Source organism: Saccostrea echinata, unplaced genomic scaffold (genome assembly GCF_033153115.1).
Source record: "Saccostrea echinata isolate AGI-Se365-2 ecotype Australia unplaced genomic scaffold, CSIRO_AGI_Sech_v1 ptg000014l, whole genome shotgun sequence".
NCBI classification, from domain to species: domain Eukaryota; kingdom Metazoa; phylum Mollusca; class Bivalvia; order Ostreida; family Ostreidae; genus Saccostrea; species Saccostrea echinata.
Genome location: NW_026889763.1, coordinates 18,465,091 through 18,473,978, shown reverse-complemented (window position 1 = coordinate 18,473,978; position 8,888 = coordinate 18,465,091).

The window sequence follows — 8,888 nt, the reverse complement described above, 5'->3', positions numbered from 1 at the left end:
CCTTAATGTTCCTTAAATATATAATTTTGCATCTCTTCGTTATTTACCAAAATTATTTATGACTTTTTTCTTCTGATTTCTAAGCTGTTTTCAAAATGCCTGAAATTATATATATAGACCACAAATTGTGATATCAACAAAGCATTGCATTGTGATTTCCAGTAGGAATATACAGGAAATACCATCCTCTGGAATCTTGTACAAATGCCTGATTGAATTATATCTAATGTACATGGAAATTTTGTCTAATTCTTATTCATCTATTTACAAGTTTACTTGATTTTTAAAGACTTTGGAAGAACTCTTTTATTATATATAAGAAATTATTATAGAATTCTTTTGTTCAATTTTACTATCACTTACATCAATTACATTGATTAATTATTATGAGTGAATAATAAGGAGGAATTCTCTTATAGCAGAGTAAAAATTCCCATATATGCATGATATCACAGAATCCTAACTCCAAAACTCCTGTCTTGGGGACCATCAATTTCATAAGTTTGTAAGATACATTCTTGCTCATCATAACTATGACATAGTTTCTCTGCTTAATACTAAAAAAAACCTTCCAAAGAATTAATGCATTTTCATTATATGAACAATGGAGACCCTACGTAATACCATAGCCCCTGGCCCATAAATTTCACAAATTTGTGAGATACACTTTTGCTTAACATAACCATGCATTTAGTTTCTCTATAAAAAAAGAATTATATGAGCAATGGAGCCTCGACATAACACCATAACCCCTGACCCAGGGGCAATGAATTTCATAATTATGGAAGATGCTATCGTAATTGTCATAACTATGCACTCATTTACTTAGTTTCTATACTAAATACCCAGGAGCAGAGAAGAAGATTTTTAAAGAATTTATGCATTTTCAGTATATGATCAAAGAGCCCCTCCCTACCAATAGGATCGCTGACACAGGGGCCATGAGTTACACAATTATTTTGGAAGAAGCACCCTTGGCTCATCATAACCATTCACTTAATTTGTTTTCTAAATGACCAGGAGCAGATAAGATGATTTTCAAAGAATTAATGCACTTTCACTACAAGACCAGTGGAGCCAAACTTTAGCACTATTAACTGAATTCCACAATTTTGGTAGAGGGCTCAATGCTTTTTCCAATCATGCCAACAATTTCACTTCCTGATGTCCAGGAGCAAAGAAGATATTTAAATATTGCTATAATTTTGATGGTTTTTGCCCCACCCCTCAGGAAGGCAGGGGCCATAAAATTTATAATTTTTGTTCCCCTTCACCCATAGATGTTATAAGCTAGGTTTGGTTGAAATTGGTACAGTGGTTCTAGAGAGATGCTGAAAATGCTCAAATATTAATGCACGTCGCACGACGACGGACGAAAACAAAGACATTGCACACAGAGTTGGTACTTTAATATCTGATTCTTATGCCCTGTTCACACGGAGAGTTTAATTCGCAGTAAATTAATGCGAAGTAAACTAATGCGAATTAAATTGCGTTCAGGGCATTACATTGTATATGTCGCCAAGAAACTGCCGTTTTCAAGCTATAGTATTTGCTAAAAATTTAGAATGAAATTAATTGTATTATTTGAAGTTATGAATAATTCTAATATTTAAGCCATGATAAAGCTTTATTCATCAAAAAACCTAGAGTCCGTATATTACTGCTAGCGCAACATAAAATATGAAGAAATTCAGTCGTCTAAATTAAATCAATTTTAAAAGGATACAATAATGTATTTGCATTTTTGTGATTTTGTTGAAATCTAAATTTCATTTTATCAATTACACGGGTTTGGGCCGAATCTGTTGTGCGTTGGTAAAATGTCCATCAGAAATAAATCGTTTCCCAACATTTACATAATGAAATGGTGAAGTGTGTCAGTATTTTATTTCGGTACAGTAATATGATATATATATATATATATATATATATATATATATATATATATATATATATATATATATATATATATATATATATATATATATATATATATATATATATATATATCAACATAATTAAATATAAAAATATGTGTACTTTTAAAAGGATTATTCATCAAAATTCATCTTTGTCTCGCATTTACCCTACCAATGAGCTGGGGCAAGCACTTATGAAGGAGTGAAATATCATCCCTATTCGAAAAATCAACCATCTGATCAATTTTATTCTCATAATGTTACAGTTGCTGTAAATGCCGGATGAGGACACACGCGCGATATTGACTTTTGAAATTTTAAAATTTTGACCCCTACTTACTATAGTCAATAGTTCCGGTGCTAAAATATTGTTTGATTCGATATGTCTTGATTAACGGCAATTATGAATGAAAATATTACATGTACCTAAAATTGTATTTGGTTATCATTGTGAATTTTGGTGTTTAAATATGTGACTTTGTGCCATTTTCTATGTGAAAATTTATGCATACATTTTTTGACATTTCTTTAAAATTTTGCAAAATTTCAATATCTACTCTGGATAACATTATTCAAGTTATCTATATGAACAGAACATAAATCTATTAGAATTATTTCATATTTCATATTATTTCATATTTCTGAAGAAAAGTTAGTGTTATTTATCCTTAAATTTCCAAGTCAAGCCAATAGAACTTTTTTCTGAGGATAGTATTTTGATGCTGCCCCTCCCCCCTTTTGGGGACTGGCAAAATCCAGGATTAGAAAAAAAATGTCCCAAAGTGTCAAAGAAAGTCACCCCACCCCACCAACACACACACACACACCCTCACACACACACACACAAATAGGATTTCCTAGTTTCGACAGTTAATTTCTATGGTCGATGTGTTTACTGTGCTCCCAACTTGTATTGTTCCAATGGACCTTTGAGTTTGATTACTGTTTGTATCTTCATATTTTTTCAGAGCACATATTAAACCTTGTTTTCATTTTGTGAAGTGGTTTACATGTACATATTATCATGCACCTTGATTAAGTCTGTACAGTACCTGAATCAAGCCCATTGTACTGAAGAATAACATTTTGTACTATTATAAATATTTTTTAAAAAAAAAAAAGAATAACTGATCTTTTCTTCTTACAATATATCAGGCCGTAGTTTTGTTGCCCTCTCCCCACTCGGGTAAAAAAAAAATTGAGTCGGTAGGTACGTGGTAAATTTTTTCCCCAATACAATTACATTTTCAAAATATATCAATATAAAATTAAAATTAAAATACTTATTGACGGTATGAAAAAATTCAGGAATGAAAAGAAAAAAATTATTATTTCCTGGAGGTTAAAAAGTTTTGAGACAGGCCATTTTCAGCCAGTCTGAGAGGGCAAACAAAGATTTTTTAAAAGATGGCCTCAATTAAGTTATTTTCTTTGTACACTTACTAGTACTTCAGAAAGCAGGCCCAGGATCATGAAACAGTCGTGGACTTAAGTCAGAATTTCAGTATTTCATAAAATGAATATTTATTATATCCCGACACTTGAAAGTGAAAATTTACAACGTGAAAGAGAAACAATTTTAATAAAAATTTTAATTTTATATGCGTCTATTATAAAACTTTAAGACAAGGTACAATTTTTAATTTTAAGTCTTAAACCTTTTAATTATCCTTGTGTCTGATCTTAATGCTGGAAACAGACGAACAGAGACAAAGTTAGGTATCTATATGTTTTATTAGATTTCAGAAATACAATGTAAGGATATACTAATATAGAAGATTTTGTTTAGCACATTGTATCATTAAAATGATCTCACAAATTCATGTAAACACAGCAAGTTTTTCACAGAAATGAAAATAAACAACGAAATTCAATCATAAAATGAGAATTTTTTCTGTCCGTAAGTGTTTGCTAACTTGACTACCTAAATTTAACATTTCTTTGCATATAATGATAAAGATAAAGATTAGAAACGGTGAATGATCTCGTAATCTTATAAACAATACGAATTGTAAACATGGCAAAATCACGAACCTCTGGAAACACAAAACGTGAGATCAGGTGCATAGGAGGAGTAAACATCCCCTATAGACCGGTGTAAAGACGAATAATGACCCCCATAGAATAATGACCGGGGGTCATTTTTCGACGTCGAATATTGACCCCCGGTCATTATTCAACGGCGAAAAATGACCTCCGGTCATTATTCGACGTCGAAAAATGACCCTTTTGCCCGTAGAAAAAGTGTCATAACCCTAAAAACCTGCATACCCTACGTGAAGAAAAATGACCCCCGTAGAATAATGACCCCTTGTGAATTAGAACGGATTAAAGTTGAAACTTTTAGGGGGCAAAATAAAAATAATAAATCAAGGGCCAAAATGCTCACTTGAGCTTCATTGGGAATAAATCGATGATATATTGATCTCATTACATCATACAATCATTGCTGTTTTTAAGGTCAATTTAATGATTCAGAATCAAGTGGAGTTAAAGATTTATTGAGTACAAAAGGCGAGGAGAGCATTTGTGACGGTACATATTGTCGTTTTTATACATATTGTCGTCGGCGACAGTATGTACCTACCCTCACTGCACATATTGTCGTCCATCGGTAAATATTGTCGCCGGCTGAAAAGTAACACATGTACATATTGTCGCTGGCGACATTATGTGCCTCACCCTCACTGTACATATTGTCGCCCCACAGATATTGTTGCTTAAAGACTTCTTTTGTTGTTTTCTGGTAGTTTTGTGAATGTAATTGGGGTGTATATCACACTGACGTGTCTCGTATGCTATTTCATGCAGCGTGATTTTGACGGTACATTTTGTCGTCTTGTTCATATTGCCGCCGGCGACAATGTGTACCTACCCTCACTGTGCATATTGTCATCCATCAGAACATGTCGCATGACAATGCACGGCAATGATCCATATAAATATGGCCAGAGAAACTATGAACTTCAAAAATAGCCATATACACTAAATATGGCTGAAATATTGCCAACTCGGTGTTAAACAACAATTTACAGTTAAGGTATATCATTGAGCAAGATTTCAGTTCCCCAAGGCCAGGACTATTTCCCGAGGCGAAGCCTCAATGATTTACTTTTAACTGTTTCATTAAACCGATACAAACGTAAAATTTAGAGGATTCAGATAGCGCGATTTCAAAGCAGGGATTAGGTCAATGAACTAACACACGGGGATTAGTCCATTCACATATAATACCAATTTTAATGTAAAACCTAGAGGATTACGGATAACCGGGAATTAGCTTTCGAAGCGCGGATTAGCTCACTTGACTAACACACGGGGATTAGTCCATTCTTTTAAAATGATTTCTAGGGAAATAGTCACATCTAGCGATCTAATGTTATATAGGGAAAAATTCAGTAGAGGTATAATAATAATAATCAATCAATCAACAATCCATATAAATATGACTAATCATTGCTTTGTTTTGCTCTGTTGCATTGCCTTAATCTCTTTTTGAGAAGATAATTATTAAAGAATTATATTCCTATGTAAAAAATTGATCGCTTATTGTGGCCCAAACCTAGGCCCGGTTTGATATGAAGATGCTTGAATCTGCGCTACTTGAGGAAACTCCCATATACGTATCATTATTCACGGGCTTACTGCTGTTATCAGTGGTGGATCCAGACAAAAGAGACGGTGGTTCAGAATTTTTTTTGACAAGCTAAATTTTTTTTAAAAAGTCATTTGCATGTAAAAGTGTGTTACTGTATATGTTAAGTAAATTACTGAAATATGAAATTTTATCTGTGGACTAAATTGAGAGTATATACAAGTTAAACAAACAGAATTTACCAAAGCAGACAAAAAATTAAACCGGGGGGTGGGGGAGGAGGGGGGATGCACCGGTCCTATATCTGTCTGGTTTATGAGATTTTTAAATATTTTCTGTATATATTCCTATGTAAGACTTTAATCACCCATTGTGATCCCAACCTATTCCATGGGGTCATAATTTGAACAAAAATGATTTTGTCTTTGTTTTTATAATGACCATCTAGAGATTTTTTTTATTCGTAGACGTCACCACTTGCCGGTGGAGGGCTGCAAAGAACTGCAAACTATAGTATTGTTCTCCCTCCTACCTCCAAGTCATTTTTCAAAAGTTAACATATTTGAATGATTTTTCATTTCTATATAGATATTCATATGAATTTTCATAAGACATTACTTCTTTGGGAAAACAATGAGAGATAACTCTATAATTTTGGTAAAACTTGTGATTTTTCACTATAGAAAACAACGGACCCCCCCCCCCCCCCCCGTGAAACAAAATTCCTTTTTACAGGTAATATGGACTGTCCTTTCACAAATTCATACCAAAGCTTTTGTTGTTTCACGGGGGGAACATATGTTTACAGACAAAAAACTACCAAAATGGTTTTTTTTTTTACCAATATCATTTGGGTTAACAATTAAAACATTGCATTTTATTAATGATATATGTTTAATTTTATATGAGTAATACATAAGAAAAGATCTGAGGAAAATTTATTCATATCCAAGAATATTTTAAAACGTGGTGATGCTTTAAAGCCCGATTTCAATGAAAAATATCGTCTACCCCCCTTATTCAAAGAGCTGGAATTAGAGGTAAATAACTATTTAACACTGGAATTAAAATTACTATTGAACTGTTCTTTGCATTCAACAAAGATTTTACGGCCAAATTGTCATTAGTATTGAATTAAATGGGTGTAAAATGTAGGCGGGAATCGAGAGCTAGCGTGTGTAGTTCTTTAGATCTATGCTTGGCACTCATGGTCATTGAGCAGTTAGGGATTTTTTTTCGTGCCAGCTACGCAAAATTGATCGTACGCTATAAAACGAAGCTTTCTCATAAGTATCATCTCTTCTGACCCAGCACAAAAAATGAACGATTTTTTTTTTCTAAATATTCTTTGAAAAAAATTTGATCACCTATTGTAGCCTCGAGGGACATGATCTGAATACATGTAAAACTGAATCTACAAGTCGTAATGAAGCTTTCACATAAGTTTCATCATTTCTGACACAGTGGTGTTTGAGATTTTTAAAAGATGTCACTAAATTTTTACTAATCCTTAACTTCTTCCCTTGAAAGAGGGCCTGGCCCTTCATTTGAACAAACTTGAATCCCTTTTATCCACTGATGCTTTGTGGCAAGTTTGGTTGAAATTAACCCAGTAGTTCTTGAGAAGAAGCTGAAATTGTGAAAAGTTTACAGACAGAAGCACGGTCAGACAAAATGCGATCAGAAAAGCTCACTTGAACTCCAGCTCAGGTGATCTAAAAATGTGAACCTCAACACCAATTAATCTACATATGATTGTATATAAGAAAAACGCAAAATTAATTTCCAAAAAAATCATTACTACTGAACAAAAAAACTAAAACGTGTATTCAATCTCCCAAGTATATTTTACAAGAAAAAAGAATAGGCTGATTTATCAGATGTCTCAAAGAATTACGGTATTTTGACATATCATAGTGATGTACATCAATCCTGGACACAATTTTCTGCCCAGAAAGTTTTCTCCCTACATGCAGTATTGTTAGAAATGCTGTTTGTCTCCCTCCGTGCGCGCGTGTGTGTGTGTTTGTAAATCTCTCTTTCCTTTCTCAAGTAAATACTAGTATTCGTCAAAACAATATATCGACGACAATATATGCCGACCTTGACTGTACATATTGTCGCCGACGACAATATGTGCTGGTGCTTGACTGTACATTTTGTCGTCCATTATGCAGGAAGAAAATAAGGCTCGTCTCGGTACATATTGTCGCCGGTGTAACGACGAAAAGTGACCCCCGTAGAATATTGACCGGGGGGTCAAATTTCTCCGTAGAAAAATGACCCCCCGGTCAATTTTCTACGGCAAGTAGGGTCATTTTTCGACCGTAGAAAACCCTTCCAGGCCAGTAATTCTACGACTGCACACATGTTGAAAAATGACCCCCGTAGAAATCTGACCCCCTACTTTTTCACTATATTTTATAATTAAACCTTTAGAAATGTGGTGTGATATGCGTTAATCCGATGTTGGGGAGGGTCGGTGAAGGCCTAGAGTCTCCTGATTTTTTTCTTTCAAATGTATATTGGAGGAGGAGCAAGTACCTTCCCCTCCTTAACGCCACTTCTCAATACTAGCATGATATACAATGTACGTGGTATGTTTTTTTTTTTTGCTTGCATCCCATTGAGTATACATTATTGAGGAGCATAAATTCATAATTCATATTGAGTATACATTATTGAGGAGAATAAATTCATATATATATATATATATATATATATATATATATATATATATATATATATATATATATATATATATATATATATATATATATAGAGCTATCATTATATACTCGTATATATAATCCGTTTTGTTTGTTTCTTGGTTTTTGGTTTTTTTTTTCTCACAGGTTTTGTTCCGAAAATGATATGATATGATATGTTTCTGACAACGATATACCTGTATGGAATGGATGTTATCGGAAACTATTTAAAGGACATGTTTGTGGCCCCATACTTCTAGCTTAAAATTTGTGCCCGCTTTCAACCTGCCTCCACCCCAGCTTTTACATGTATCAGTTTCTGGATACACCATTGCATTGAAACAAAAACGTATTGTATAATTATTTTTAGACAAGGAAAAATTAGAGAAAGCACGGCATATGAAGCGTCCAATATGGAGATGCTATCATTAACTGTAATTATACTGCTTCATTTTTAATATCATGTAATATCTTTTTCCCTCTTTTAGGTTCATTTATCCTTATTTATTGCATGAATAATAAAAACCCCCCTTCGAAGGAAATGGGGGTATATACTTTGTACCCTGCAAATATCTCTGTTGTGTGTACGGGGTGAGTGTTTGTGTCTGTCTGTCATTCTGAAACATTTTTTTCGTCGCAGTTTTCTCTGCAACAACTCATCGC